This window comes from Tyto alba, unplaced genomic scaffold (assembly GCF_018691265.1).
Source record: "Tyto alba isolate M040663 unplaced genomic scaffold, T.alba_DEE_v4.0 Super-Scaffold_39, whole genome shotgun sequence".
Taxonomy (NCBI): Eukaryota; Metazoa; Chordata; class Aves; order Strigiformes; family Tytonidae; genus Tyto; species Tyto alba.
Window position 1 is genome coordinate 1,734,355 of NW_024881314.1, and position 14,719 is coordinate 1,749,073.

General features: G+C 56.0%; 1 protein-coding gene across 5 annotated transcripts in view; it reads left to right on the forward strand.

Moving 5' to 3' along the window:
- Positions 1-1,033: 1,033 nt before the first annotated feature.
- Positions 1,034-14,719, forward strand: part of LOC116964086 — a 57,825-nt gene continuing 44,139 nt past the window's right edge. Inside the window, exons 1-3 of one of the 5 annotated variants that reach the window (XR_006166333.1) lie at positions 1,037-1,293; positions 5,623-5,980; positions 8,258-8,783. The gene's annotated coding sequence lies outside the window, so the exon portion shown is untranslated. Of the gene's footprint in view, positions 1,294-4,794; positions 4,841-5,622; positions 5,981-7,377; positions 7,535-8,257; positions 8,784-14,719 lie in introns of those variants that run through there. The other 4 variants (XR_004408543.2, XR_006166331.1, XR_004408544.2 and 1 more) reach the window with 4 other exon arrangements.

Genomic DNA, 14,719 nt, shown 5'->3' on the forward strand with positions numbered 1-14,719 from the left:
CCTGCCAGGAGGGTTTTTTCTCTTTTCCTTCGTTCTCCTTCTTTTTCCCCCAGCCCCTGTTGCTCATTTGTCCTAGAAATCTGCTGGGGTTTCCCGTCGGCAGCTCTCCTGAGCGTGTGAGGATAAATCCCGACCCGGCGCAGGTGGGAAGGGTTCGGATCCAGGTCCCCGTTCCCCACGCAGGCGATGGGGTGGGATGTTGCCCACCCGGAACACGGTGGCCAGCCGGACACGGGGTGTGCAGGCTCATCCCCTCCCTGGGCAGCACCATCTGCACCCTCCGCCCTCTCCCCTGCCCCAAATTCAGGCGTCCCTCTGGCAGGGGGGGGCTGTGCCCGGAGGGGGCACCGGGCACGGTGGCGTTGGCCCTGCCGTTGTCACCTGCCTTGTGCCTGGTGTCCCCTTTTAGGGCATTTCCCCGGAGAAATCCCTGAACGGAATCGAAGGCACGTGGGGGTCACAGAGCAGCAGGGAAACGCGCGGGACGAGGCCGCATCCCGCGAGGACGTACGGGTGACTTTGCCTGGGCTGACTTGCAGGAACGGGCCTTAAATTAGCCCCAAAGTCAACGGCACAGTTAATTGCTCATTCATTCCACAGATGGGTTAATAATTAAGTTAAATTAATAATTGGGACAATAATTAAACTAAACAATAACCAATACACGGGACAATTGAAGTAATCGGTCTTCGTGCTAGGTATTTGGTGGGGTTACTCATTTACCGAGCAGTTTATGGGATGGATTCCACACTCGGCCGGTTTGGCCGCGCCGCGCCGTGGAGGGATGCGACTTCGGGAGTCCCGTGAACTTGCAGGGCTTTTCCAGGCAAACCCAACGGCTCCTCCTCGGGGACCCGCGGGGGTCAACACCCCCCCCCCCCCTTCACCTCCGGAGCCTCCCCCACCGCCTGCGCCGGCCCCTCCCCGCGGCGGGCCGGGCCGGACAGACGGAGGGAGGGACAGAAGGACGGAGGGAGGCGGCTCCCGGCCCCGGGGGGGAGGAACTACAAGTCCCGTGAAGCCGCGCCGCCCGCCCGCCGCTATATAAGGGGGGAATGGCCCGGTCGCCCCAGTCGGAGCATCACTCGCCGCGGTGGTGCTGGTCCTGGTCCCCGGGCACCTGCATCGACAGCCGCCTCCCTCGGTGTTGAGGGGGGCTCCCGGACCCCCCCCCGGGGTGTGTGTGTGTGTGGGGGGGGTGGGGGGGGGGGGCTGTGGAGATGAAGGAGGATGAGGATGCCGTTCCCCGCGGGGGGAGCGGCTCGGAGGCGGCAGCGGCGCGGCCCGATGGAGGTAGGTGCCCTGCTCGGGTCGGGGAAAGTGGGGGTACGGGGGGGGGGGTGTCGGGCCCCACGAGCCAGCTGGGGCACCCCCCGCCCTGCGCTTGCTCCTGCCGCGGCCCTTCCCCGGCCCGTTACTCGGCGCGACCCCCGGGGGGGGGTCCCGCTACGGGGTGGGGGGGCCTGAGCCCCACGCGTGGGCTGCGGGTCCCCCCGGTGTCGGCTCCTTCTTCCCCGTTCCATCCGCCTTTGTGTCCCACCGGGTGTCCCCCCCGCAGCGTCCCGGGGGCGAGCGTGGAGGGGAAGGCGAGTGCCCAGTCCCGGCTGGCGGAGAGATGGAAGGAGTCTTCATCTCTCTAAGAAAAACCGTGGGGGGTGATATTTTCTTCGATTTTTTTTTTTTTTTTTTTTTTTTTTTTTTTTGGGACACACACACCACACGACTTTTTCCTTCTCCTCCCGTGGACAAACCTTGTTAGAAAGGCTCACAACGGCTCCGGGTGCCCCGGGCAGGTGCCTGGGCGAGGTGATGGGCGAGTGATGACCCCGGGGGGCCAGTAGCCCCTCTGCACCCCTCGCCCTGCCCTGCGGGGGGGCCCGGGGGGGGGGGTGCTCCCCGGCCCTCGGTGCTGTCTGGCGTGAGTCCGGGAGCGAGGAACACTTGATCGGGGCTGGTGATGCAAGGTATCTGTGATGCACAAGAGCACTTTTGTGCGAATTCTGGAAAAATATGAATAACTCCCTTATTTTGCTCGCTACAACAAAAAGACCACACCAGTCTAGACCTGCAACCAATAACACACACAAAAATTAGTGCTGTCTGCTCCGAGGGACCCAGCGTGTTGAGGAGAACACCAGCCCTTCCAGTGTGCGAGCCCGCCGATCCGTATGGAGGGTGAGGGATGCTTGTGTGGGGAAAGGATGTTTGAGGTTACTTTGATAGAAACAAGAGAAGCTTTTATTGCCCAGACATTGTTAGTGTTGCTCTTTGCTGGCTTGGAATGTGTTTCCTCTGAAGGGTTTTGAGACTGGAGAGATGGCTCAGCTCTCTTGCTAATTGAGACATCTTTTTATAATCACAGTCACAGCTGGTGGGATGGAGGCAGGGGGGAGAGGGCTGGTGTGCAGTGACTCAGGCCTCGGGAAGAAGCTGCATCTCGGTTTGTCTGGCATTGTGAAGGGGAGATTCCAGCTCAGAGGCTGGAGCAGGGTATGCAAGGACGCCTTTCTTCTCTACTGGCAGGCAGGTGATCTTTTCAGGACATCAGCTTTCTCATTTCCATGTAAAACTAGGGATGGGTGGAAAAAAAAATCTCCCCAGGTCTCCCCTATTTACCTCAATCTGCCCCACAGGTGCGAGATCCAGCACTGGTGGTGAGCTTGAGCCCCCTGACAGGGAGACATCGTGGGGCAGAAGGGTGTTGCAATATTTTTTGTGCTCTCCTTTCTCAAAGGCTGTGCTGCAAAAAGAGCCAGAACTGCTTGGACTTGCTCTTGCTATAAAGCTGCTTGTTTACCAGTTGCTTTCCATGTTCAGGTGTCTCAAACGAAAGGTAGGCTGAGACGTGGCACCCCTCAAGCTTTGTTTGATGTCTTGGTGATAACCTTTTTTTGGGGTGCTGTTGAATGGCAGTGGGGTTGCTCTCCTCAGCCCCTCTGACAGTGGGGATAGAAAGTTTTCTGATGGATAAAGGGGTCCCTAACTAAAGCGTGAAGGTGCTTTGCAAGCACAGCGTGTGTGAAGAGAAATACAATCCGTTTCTTGCGCTGGCAGGAGGAGGTAAACTCATTCTTATGGCCAGGAGTGTTCCCTTCGTGGTGTCTGGAGGGCTGTGGGGAAGGAGGGCTGTGCTGTGGGAGCTCCGCGTGCGTGGCAGAAACCTCGTGCGTGGCTGGGGGGAAGCCTGAAGCTGGAGGGGTGAGGTGTTGGCTGCGGCGGGCAGGAGTCATGGGTGGGTTTTTCTGCAGGGCTCAGGTGCTGTGCTCTGGCAGGTTCGATTCCAGAGGCTGAAGATGCTGGTTCTGCAGCCGTTTCTCCTGCCCAACAGGCTGGGAGCAAGTAAATTTACCTGCTGAGCTGGTAAATCAGTGCCAGCGGAGTCTGGAACGGAGCCTCCCACCTGCAGCGACGGGGCTCTGAGCCGTGGGGGGAAACAACCCAAATGGTCTGAACCCCACAGCTCTTGGGCTTTGTCGGGACCCTCTTCGGGGGCACCGGGTTGGGGCGGCTCCTGGGCTGCTTGTCCTGGGAAAGGAGCTTGGCTGAGCCCTCTGCCAGGGCTGTGCTGGAGCTGCGACCTGGAGGAGGTGGATTCTGGGCTGGAAGAGGAAGGATGCCCTAAAACAGACTGGGAAAACTGGCGGTTACGCTGTCGCTTGCAGTAGACATTATGAACGGTTTGAGGACCAGCTATAAATTAAGCTACGTGTGACGGGGGTTTCTCATCCCTAAACTAAACTCGGGTGCCATCTCATCCCCACTTGCCCGCCTCGGGGCTCGGTGTGTTGCAGGGTGCAGAGTCGGGAGGATTTAGGGGACGTTGTGACCTGGGGCTGGGACCCGACTCTCTCCGAAGCGAATGCTTCTCTCTGCAGCAAATCGCAGCTGTGGAATCGGGAAGCCCTGGGCTCTGACCCAGCTCTTCTGAGGGCTGGTTTTGGGTGGGCATTCCTCTTTTGTGCTTGGTTTTAAATATATTTGATGGAGTAGCATCACTTCTCCTTGGCGATGGGTGTTTTTTAGCAGGAACTGGTGTGGATCTAGACTGTTTTGGACTCAAGCTCTTCTATCTGGGGGTTCTTCTATATAAGAAACGATTCGAGTGCCTTAAATTTTAGATCATCAGATGTTTTGGGCCACACCCGCTCCCTCTCCCTCTGGCTCCCTGAGCTCCAGACAATGGGGGGATAATGCCAGGAGCACAATGCAGCTTGCTGGGGGGTTTTTTGTTTGTTTGAACTTTGAACAGAAAAGCAAAGCAACAAAAGAGAGGGCAAGAAAAGCAGAGTGTTTTGCCAGCTACCAAGGCCAGCCAGAAAGTTATAACTGCATTACAAAGGGCAGCCTTGTTCAGAATGGCTTATTTCATCAGAAAGATGCATTTAAAACAAAAATGAAGGGGCAAATGCTAGCATAAAGTCCCCCATGTTAGCATAAACACTGCATGCAAACACTTTTATTACCTCCTATAACTCCCTAATAAATACTGTTCCTTTTTGATGAAAGCTCTTAACACAGGATTAGGGTTTACAGTGCGTCACCTTATTAGTCCCTGGAGACAGAGCCCATGTTCAGTGGCTTCGTGTCCTGCTCTGCAGCCTGGTTTCTGAGCTTCAAGGTTTCTCCCTTTCTTATTTTTGGGTTTTTCCCCCCTGTGGCAGCATCTGAATTGCAGGCAGCGCTTTCCTGGACCAGCACCCAAGAGGAAAACTGGAATGAGTGTGGTTAGGGAGGTTGTGCTCACTTCTAGTTCATCTGTAAGTGTGTCTTCTCCTGAACAGAGCTGATGAGGTGTGAAGACCTCGGCCCCAGGGTTGTGCTGCACCCATGCCCTAAGAAGGTAACATTTTTCTTCTTCAGTTGGCTGGCTTTTTCTGCCAAGCCACAGATGTTTTTTGAGGGCTAAAACCTAAGCCTTTAAATAAATGTGTTTGATCCCCGGGTGGTTATGCAGCTTCCCTGCAAAAAAAAAAAAAAAAGGCCCAGAATGGGTTTTATATCAGGAGCAAATGTTATCTACTTGGGCTCTTTTTAAGTCGTCTTCCTCTGGGGTTTTATTTTTGCCTTCTTTCCCTGGAAGGGGATCAGAGCTGTCATCTGCCAGGTACAGCTGTAGCAAAACCTTCCGTGTTCTTGTGAAGGAGGAAATGAAGAGCGATGGCTCTGTGCGAAGTAAAACGCAGCCTGAGACAACCTTGAACCTCTCAAGCAATGTCATTTGGTCACAAGGGCCAAAAGGTTTTTGCGGGGCAGCTTCAGACCAGCCGTGGGGTGCGTGAATGTGTCCTGGGTGAGAGGGAGGCAGGGTGCTTTGGGACCTCACTGTCACATCCTCTCGGGTCTGGGATGGGGGGAAGCTTCACCGCTGTCATTCGAGTTCACTTCAGCTCCTGCTGGTGGTCCTTGAAACTGCACTTCCAGGCCAGTGTGTTTTCAGGAGCGGCTTCCGAATTTTGGAAGTTTTTTTCCAAACGTGGTGTGAGGGGGAAAAAAACCCATTTCTGGCGTGTGGGCTCATGCTGGCAGCCAGAAGGTGCAGAGAAGGTCCCTTTAGGGTTTGCGGGTTGGATGATCGTGGTGTGTCAGATGGTGTTTTCCTCTGCCCATCTTTGTTCTCCACAGATAAGCTCAGCGCTAGGACTGGCACATGTCCAGGTGGGCTGTACGGCTGTTGGAGGGACAGGAACCTGCTGTCAGCGTCTGGGACCTGGGGTGCCAGTGACACCAAGAGGCGGTCGGACTCGTTTGGTAGCTGGATGGCCAAATGCTTGTCTCTGATGCAACAAACTTGGAAGTAAACTACAGGAATTAAAGCTGATGGGAGCTTTTGCACATTTCCAAGGCTAGGAAGAACAGGTCTCCTTGTCTGCCGGGGGGAGCTTGTACATGAGCTCTAGCAGCTTCCCTCATAGCAGAGCTCTAGCTGGCCACGGACTTGATTTGGCACATGTTGTTCCAGCATCTCCTCAGCGAGTTGGAGGTGAGGAGGAAACGAGGGAGCCTGGTGGAGCGCGGTCCTGGTGAGATGCTTGCACACCTCCGGGGTGGCAGTGTGATGAGTTTGGGTGGGGTGGGAAAATGTCAGCATCTGGGCTGTGTGAGGTGCCAGGAATGCTGCAATGCAGCCCTTGGGGGTGCATGTACACGAGTGTCCTGCTTGGCTGTGCTTTGGAGGGGACTCGGTCACCAGTGGACATGAGGGTACAAAGAGCTGCTATCGGCCGCTCTGGAAGTGGTTGGGATCTGTGTTGGTGCTAAGCTGGAGCTGAAGCTCACCAGCCAAACCGCTGTGGCTTTAGCTCCTCTTTCTGGGCTCTGTCAGACCGAGTGTGTCTGCAGAAAACTCTCCATCGTGGTGGGGGGAGGAAGAGCTGCTCCCCTAGAGCTGGCTGGTGGGTCTCCGTCTGCGTGAGCGGCTGCATGTTGGCCACGGAAGTGTCATCCTCTCTGCACAGGTATGGTGCAGGCTTCCGTCTCGGGGGGTACGTGCGGGTCCTCTGGTATCACTGGCAGGCTGGTGGCATCCTGGGCCATCAGTGGATGTCTGAGTCAAACGTTGCTCCTGGGAGATTCCCCTCTCTGCTGAGGCAGGAGGACCTGGAGGCAGCAGAGCAGCTGGTGCTGGGGAGAAGGTGGCTGGTGTAACTGGTACCTGGGGGAGGCAGGAGGGCATCTCCTGCTCACGGGGTCCGGGCAGCTCCCTTGGCAAGGGGAAACTGGATGGTGACCGTTGTCCTGCCTCGTCTGTTAGTCCAAGTGGTACATGTCAAATCTTGCCAGCTGAGAACTGGGGAGGGGGAGGGAGGGCTTCCCAGCCCAGCAGACTGGATGGGAAATAATGATCCCCTTTTTATAGCTTCTTCAATTGTTCCTGAAAATCCTTTTTAAAAGGAGGAAAGTTCCTTCCTTCCTTTCAGCTCCTGGTATCTTTAAGAATTGGCTCTATTGTGAGCCCAGGACAGAGACCCTTCTATGAGGGCTGCATAGGCGCTCTTCGGAGGCCCCCTCCCCGCACCCCCTCCCACCCCATCCCAACAAGCCCCCATTCTCCTCTGAAGAGGGTCCCTCTGTCTAACGCCAAGTAACTCTTAAGGGTAGCATTTATCCTCGGGCACTCAGCTCACAAAGAGTGCTGGAGTGTCAAATAAACTCACTCCAGCCTGCAAAGAGAAGAGGAAGAAAATACAAAACCCCCTTTATTTCCACCCCTGCAGGGAAACAAATACGGACTTTGTGCTGGAGAGCAGCAGCGCCCTAACGAAGCAGGGTAGTGCGCGTACTAATGTATCTCTAATAAAATTGTGTGTGCACGCACACGTGATAGTGTGTGCGTGGACCTGGCAGACGAGCGATAAATCAAAACCCCTCCAGACAAGTGTTGGCCATCCTGCGTGCCCGCTGCTTTCTAGGCAGAGCCGGTCACCGCAAACTCTGACAGCGTGTCGGTGGCTTCTGTGGGTTTGCTTTTGAAGAGCGGGGCAGGGAGGAAGATGCTGGTTCTGACCTGGGTCTTCTGATGAGGTTGTCACCAAAGGTAAGGGACAGGGGGTGTGTGTGTGGGGGGGTCTGTGCTCGGCCATGCCTTCAGCAGACTCTTTAAGCTCTGACCAGAGCTTTGGGAAGGGCTCAGCGCAGCTGAGCTCTGCTGCAGGTGCTGATTTCATGAGGAAGCTGTTGCAGGAGAGGGATTCAGCTCCTTGGCCTGCCGCGGGGGACTCGGCTCTGGGAGGTGCCCATGCTGCACACCCTTTCAGCTGGCACGCTGCTGTCGGAGTGAATCGTCACCTTTTTGTGAGCTCCATGGCTGCAGTTGCTGTATTTGCCACTGCCGCTGTGCGGAGGAGACGTGCTACCCGGCGAAAAAATCGTTGTCTCCTTTCTGTGGATGGATTTAAACTGTAGTCCTAAGTGTCAGAAACCAGTGACTAGTACTGACCAAACAACTGGGACAGTAACATCTAAGGAAGGAACTGGCCAGTGCTGCCTGCTCCCCGGGGATGTGTCCACCAGCATGGCCAGTACCTCTGCTCAGCAGCAGCAAGAAAAATCCCGCTTTGTGATCCTTTATCTCTGCACAGTCCTTGCTGCTTAATGTTGAAATTGGGAATATCTTGCAGCTGTGCCACACAAAGTGTGCTCAGATGCCCTCAGATGTTCCTGCAGCGGACAGACCTGGAGAACAAGGGACAGCTCGGGCTGTGCTGTAGTGGCCAAGGGTCACTGCTGTTCCCTCATCCTGACGCTTGTTTCTCTACAGGTTTTGGTAGCTTGTCATTACTGAAAGGGGCAGAAGCTGTCAGCCACGATAGCTGTTGGACTGTCCTCGTACCTAGAAGCAAGGAGACAAGAGTCTGGCCACGTGCAGGTTTGGGATTTCTCCCCTTCCACCGAGCAAACGGGCCCGAGCCAAGAGGATTTATCACTGGATGCTTTCTCTCTGCTGGGATCTCTGGAGTGATAAGCTCCTGTGGACTGATGTGGGTTTTGGATGCTCCCTTCCGTCTGTAGCTGGGAATGTCATGGCCAGAAGGCTGCAGGCACCTGCTTCTCTCAATCTGGTGGATTACTACTTTTGGCATTATTCTGCTCGTGCTGTGGTTTTTTACTAAGCTGGTGGAACTGGCTTCGTTACATGCAATCTCCCAATTTACAGATGTGGAAAAGCAGCAGTTACAGCCCAGTGCTACAGAGCTTTTTCTGGGCTACTTACTCTGAGCATCGTGGTTTTGGACAAGGAGGAAGGAGTTCACACACAAGTGCAGGAGAAATCCTGCTGGCCTTAGGTGAGTCAAGAATATGTACTTTTCTATTTCAAATTTTTTTTTTAAAGCCTTCCGGTGGGACTGGCTGCTTAGAAAATCATATTTTCCCCCACTTGAGGCGGGGTGGAAAATGCCACATCTAGTAACCTGCTGCTCCTGGAGGAGTAGGAGAGTAGGTAGGCTTGTTTCTGAAAGCTGAAGTGGCTTTCCCCTTGTGTTTTATTCAAAACACTAACATTTTAGTACCATTTGAGCCTGAAATCCCTAATAAGAGTTTTCTTCCTGGAGTTATATGTAATGGAGAAAGAAGTTAAAGCGAGGCAGCTCCCAAGCAGGTTTTTCTTTCTTGCCCTGGCAAGGGGGAACCCCACTGGCTTTTTGAACTTTCGAGCGTGTTGAAGCAAGCGGTGGTGGCTGGGCGAGGAGCCTGCTGCCTGTCAGGCCGGCTGGGAACAATGTGTGGCTTGTCTCGAGGGTACCCAGGGGCTCCCAGGGCCTGGGTGGGTGCAGGGGATGAGCCGAAAGGCTTCCGTAAGCCTCCTTGCAGTGGAAAAATCCACTTTCCTGTGGAAGGTGGGGGACTGCTAAGGAAAGGATGCCAGGGCTTTGGCTTTTTGAGGGGACTTGTATCAGTGTTGACGTCTCGGGGTGTGATGTCGGGAGATGTGCCCAAGGGGCTTTGCAGGAGCAGCCGTGGATGCGTGAAGGTGTGTGGCCTGGGAGAATGGGGGGTTATTAACCGTGGGGATTTCTGCTTGGGTGGAGAATGAGCTGGTGATTCCTGTGCTGGGGAAGATGGAGTTTGCCCTCGCCAGCCCTTTGTGCTGCCTCTTGTCCAGAGGTAAATGCAATGGGTCCTGTCTTGGCTTTCCTCCGGGCCTGGCCTGCTAGTGACACCTGGCTTTTGTGGTCCCCATGTGTTTTGGTGGGGACGTGCCCCTTCGGTCCCTGTTCCCTGCACAGGCTCTAAGCCTGCAGCTGCTGGGGCCCTTTGTGCAGAACTGGGGTGGGCCCAGCTTGGTTTTGGGGCATGGAGGTGCTGTGGTCTGCCTTGCCCGGACTGCGTTCTCATGTGTGGGTGTTTGGTTTTTTTTTTTTTTTTTTTTGTAGTGAACATTCCTCTGGGAGAACAAGGCTGAAAAATGTGTTGAATAAAGGGAAACTTGCTGCTGGGACAGACTTGGGTTTTTAAAGTACATTTCTGCTTTTGGCTAGAGCTCATCTGTTCTTGTTTGCTGGTGATCAGTCAGTCCAAGAAGTCTGATGCAGGCTGGCAGGAATGTGAGGTCTGTGTTAGGCTCTGTTTGGGAGTACTACGGCTGTGGACATGCTCTGCAGCAGCAGGACTGTGCCAGTATGGCGAAAGCAAAACCAAGAAGAGCTGTAAAGCTGCTGTTTTTCCCTGTTTACTGAATGCAGATCCAGGGGGATGTGGTGTGTGCCCTCCCCAGAGGCAGCTCTGCCAGCTGAGTGCTCTTCAGGATGGATGGAGATGACAAATGCAAATGTGAAGAGCTGCGTGGCTGAAGCTTGCTTGATTTCTGTCCTCCTGCACCTGCGGACTTCTAACTATTTGAACAGAGCTGTGATGTTTTAATTTCCTTCCCTTGTCAGTGTCTGACTGGTGTTATAGCTCAGTCCTTTCCCAGACCCTCGGGATTGTGGCTTTTCCTTGATGAGCAGCTGAATGTACCACGTATTTGACTTCATCCCTTTGCAGTGTGACTCTCTTGACTTTCTGTCCTCAAACACAGGGAGGAGGGATGAGATTGTGCAGCTTAAGTGCTTGAGCTCCTTGGGTTAAGGCAAGCCAGAGGCTTTCCACCCGCAACTAGCACAACACAGATCAGGCCTGTTTGGCTCTGTACCACCTTCTGTGGTAAGGGTACAGGCTGATACTTGGAGTTTGGTTTGATTTTTGTCCATCTTCAGCTTTTTCTGAGAGATGCCCTGTGAATGGATGCCTTTGTCTGCTTGGTTGCTCTCTGTGTACATGTAATAAGTGATGCACTGAGACCTGCTTGCTCAGGGGACCTTGCGGGGAGCCCAGGTCCCTGGAGCACATCTCAGCCCTCCTGAAAGGGAACTTGGTTCCTCCTGGAACCGTGCTCCTTCCTGGATCCTGCATGGAGAAACTGCAGTCTAGCTGCAGAGATCCTTGCCTCTAGTTGCAGGCAGCAAAAGCTTTTTTATATGTGATTAAGTAGCACTCCCTTGTCATGCGCTCTGGCCTGTAAACTATTCCTTGTCAGAGGTACTTTCTCACTTTTAATTGCTCACCACAGAGCAGAATCTGTCCCTTGTCACAGGCTCTGGTATACAACCTCCAGTACAACTGAGGGATGCTCTAGGGAAGCCCAGTGCTGCTGGGGGGGGGACAGGATGAGACACAGGTGAGGTCTGTGCCCAGGGAACCCCCCATTCAAATTACCAAAAAGCTTTAGTGACTAATTAACCCTGCTCAGCTTCATACCCTGCATGCATCTCCACCTTGGATGGGTGGTTTCCCATGGCTGCCCCCCGCCCCTGCTCAGTCTCTTGAGGGTAGGGGGTACATCTCCTGTGAGGTCAGCCTGCTCCCCACTCCTGGGAGTGGGGTGTGTCATCCTCCCACCCTGGGCAGGGGGATGGGGGGTGCAGGGGGAACAGGGGGATGCTAGGGCTCAGGGGGACCTGGGACCAGGTAGGGGGGATGCTGGGGCTTGGGTCTTGTGGAGGAGGAACACTGGGGCCTGGACAGGGGGGTGTTGGGGTTCAGGGAGACCTGAGACCAGGTCTGGGGGATGCTGGGGCTTGGAATCTGGGGAGGCAGAGGGGGGGAATTCTGGGGTTCAGACAGAGGAATCCGGGACTGGGGGGGAGAGATGCTGGGGCTCAGGGGGACCCGGGACCAGGCGGTGGGATGCTGGGGCTTGGGACTTGGGTGTGTGGGATGCTGGGGTTCAGGGGGATCCGAGACCGGGGGGAAGAGATGCTGGTACCCCTGTAAAGATGCTGGGATTCAGGGGGATCTGGGACCAGGTAGGGCGGATGCTGGGGGTGGGATGCCGGGGTTCAGGGGGATCCGGGACCCCCGAGGAGGGGGGGGATGCGGGGGCTTGGGGAGATGCCGGGACGCCCCGGAACGCTCCTGGGTGCGCGCTGACATCTGCCGGCAGCGGCGGGCAGGGCCGGGCGGCGGCACGGGGCGGGGCCGCCAGGGGGCGCGCGAGCGCCGGCAACACGGGGCGGGGCCGCCAGGGGGCGCGCGAGCGCCGGCAACTCCGCCCCCCCCCCCCTTGCGGAATTCACCTCTGTTCGAGGCTGGGGAAAGAGGCAAATTTAGCCCCCCTTTTTCGGAGTAAAGAACCCCAAATTCTGCGCCCCACCCCCAGAGGGTGGGGCCCACTCGCAGCCGTGTCTCCGTGGTGTGAACTGCTGCGGGTATTGCGGGGGGGGGGGGTGGAGGTCCCAGTGCTGCACACTGGTGGGGCTCCTCGGACTGGAGGGAGAGTGGAGAAGGGGAGGTGGTGGTTGCTGGGGGGGGTGTGTGGGATATTTATCTGGGGGGTTTCTTAGTAAGTGTAGGCAGAAAGTCCATTTTCAGGCGTTTTTGGGCAGTAGGAGGGAAGGTGACTGCGGAGAGCGCGGTGTGTTTGCAAACTGCAGAAGCGTTCAACGCGAAGGAGGGGCAGCACAGATGCGTGTTTGCACCCAGTGGATTTCTAAGGTGAATCCCTGCTCAGAAAAATGAGGCTGAGAGAAAGTGTGAACGGCGTGCTCTTGTTTCTGATGCTTAGTGGTGCTTTGACAGGTGGGACAAATGCTTCTTGTGTTTCTTTCCTCTTAATATCTCCTTCCTGCAGCCTTGAGCTGGGAGGCTTGCTTCAGCTACCAAATGGTTGCTTGATTTCCAAAAAGTCAGCAAGCCAGGAGCTTTTCCTACCGTGGCCAGCTTCGGGTGGCGAATGGCACCAATTCTGAGAAGAGGCTGGAGACTGTGACTACAGCCTGGGCAGCCTCTGTGCCGCACCTGAGTGTTGGAGAACATCTCAGGAGCCCTCCTGATCCTTCTTCTGCTTTTCAGCCTCTCCTGGGCGTGTGTGCAGGAGTTTGGGGGGGGTTCTTGTTCTGGCTGTACGTGAGGAGCCTGTGGCCAGGCTGCCTCGCACACGGAGGGGTTGATCCCACCTGCAGGTATGTGCTTCAGGAGGCTCAGCTCTTCTTAGGTTGTCCTTGATGGCACGTAGGAGGTAAAGTGGAAGGTGGGGAATTATTAGGAGAGGAAAAGAAAGCAACACAAGCCTCCTGCGCTGTGTCTGTGCTCATTGCCACTGCAAAGGCCACATGCTGTCCTTGCTCCCCTCTGTCCTTCTCAGAGCTGAAAAAGCTGGGGAAAAAGGTGTGAAGGGGGGGGGCATGGAGCCCCCAGCTTCCTGGAGGGAAGCTGAACAGGGCAGGGCTGCGCCAGCACCCGACAGCTGAAGTGGGATTTGGCGGGGGGATTAAATTGGCGTGTGCTATGGGAAAAAAGTCGGGATGAGGCGGGAAGGATAGTCACTTCCCAGTGCCCGGGGAGGCAGAGGCTCCCGCCGGGGTGGGGACTGGCTGGAGCCCCGGCCCGTGGCCGCTGGATGGCAGCGGCGCTCCGCGGTACCCCCTGGCCCGGCATCTCCCCCCCATCCCATCCCATCCCTGGGCTGGCATCATCCCCCGCTCCATCCCATCCCATCTCCAACCCGGCATCCCCCCCTCCATCCCATCCCCGGGCCGCTCTGCTTCACTGGTGGCTTTTATTGCCTGCCCCTTCCCACCCACCCAAAACAGCTGGTTACCCAGGGAGAGGGTGCCAACCCCTCGGGGTCAGGGGGGAGATAGGTGGGAGCCAGGGTGCTGGTGGTTTGGGGTTTAAAGCAGCCTGTGAGATGTCCTCCTCTTCCCCTCCTGCTCCCCAAAAGCGCTGCCCAGACTGAGCACACCCTGGGTGCTTGGGGCGATGTCCCCGCGAAGGCTGGGTGCCAGGGGTAAAACTCCAGGCTTGCCTTCCCTTTGCATGTGGCTGCAGAGAGAGATGGAGAAGGATTTGAGGGCAGAAGGGGAAGGTTATTTGGGATTAGGACCATCCCTGTTCTGGCTGGAATGGAGGGTGTAGCGTGGTAGCTCCCAGAGTTTGCTTGGTAGGTGGCTGACCCGCTGCTGAGGGCGTTTTGAGACCTGAATGAAATCCCTTACGAGGGCATCCTTGGTGATGGTGGGCACCCAAATAGGCCACTCTACGCCCCATTTCTTCAAGCTTTTGGGGCTACCAGCAGTTCCTAACCTCCCGGGATGCTTGTGCAGGTACATACCCAAAAGCAAATATGCTGAGACGAGGGTGTCAAGCCTGGGGAGGGAGCGGATCTGGGGCTATAAGTGTGACATCTCTGGATCTAGTGTTATCCAGAAACATTTGATGTTTAAGGAAACTGTTAAGCTGTATCTAAAAAGCTGCTGATCCATGAGCGTCACCTGGAAATGTGGGTGCTGAGGGCAAGGCTGGTCCTGAGGTCACCCCACATCGTAACTCCGGGGTATCACCTTGGGAATGGGAACTGGTGTGTGCAGGGGCAGGAGGACACCGGGAGAGCAGGGGGCTGGTGTTTGGGGGCTCATTGCTTCGGGGCTGTGATGCAGAGGCAGCATCTGAGAAAGAGTCACATTTGGCCCCCCCCTTTTCTCGGGAAAGAGCCCCAGATTCAGCCCCGCCAGCACGCTCCGAGCAGGCCACCTATGCAGCATTCCCAGAGCTGCGCGGCCGATGCAGGGACGGCTCAACGCGCTGCCTTCCCCCAAAGACAAGGTGTTGGAAACCTCCTGCTCTGCCTCTCCCTTTCTCATCGTCCTTCTCCCACTCCCCTGGGGAAAAGCGGGGTTGGGAGCACCGTCTGGCTCCGCTTCCATATCGCTCTGTCTGGAAGCGGGTGAATTATTGCTGGATA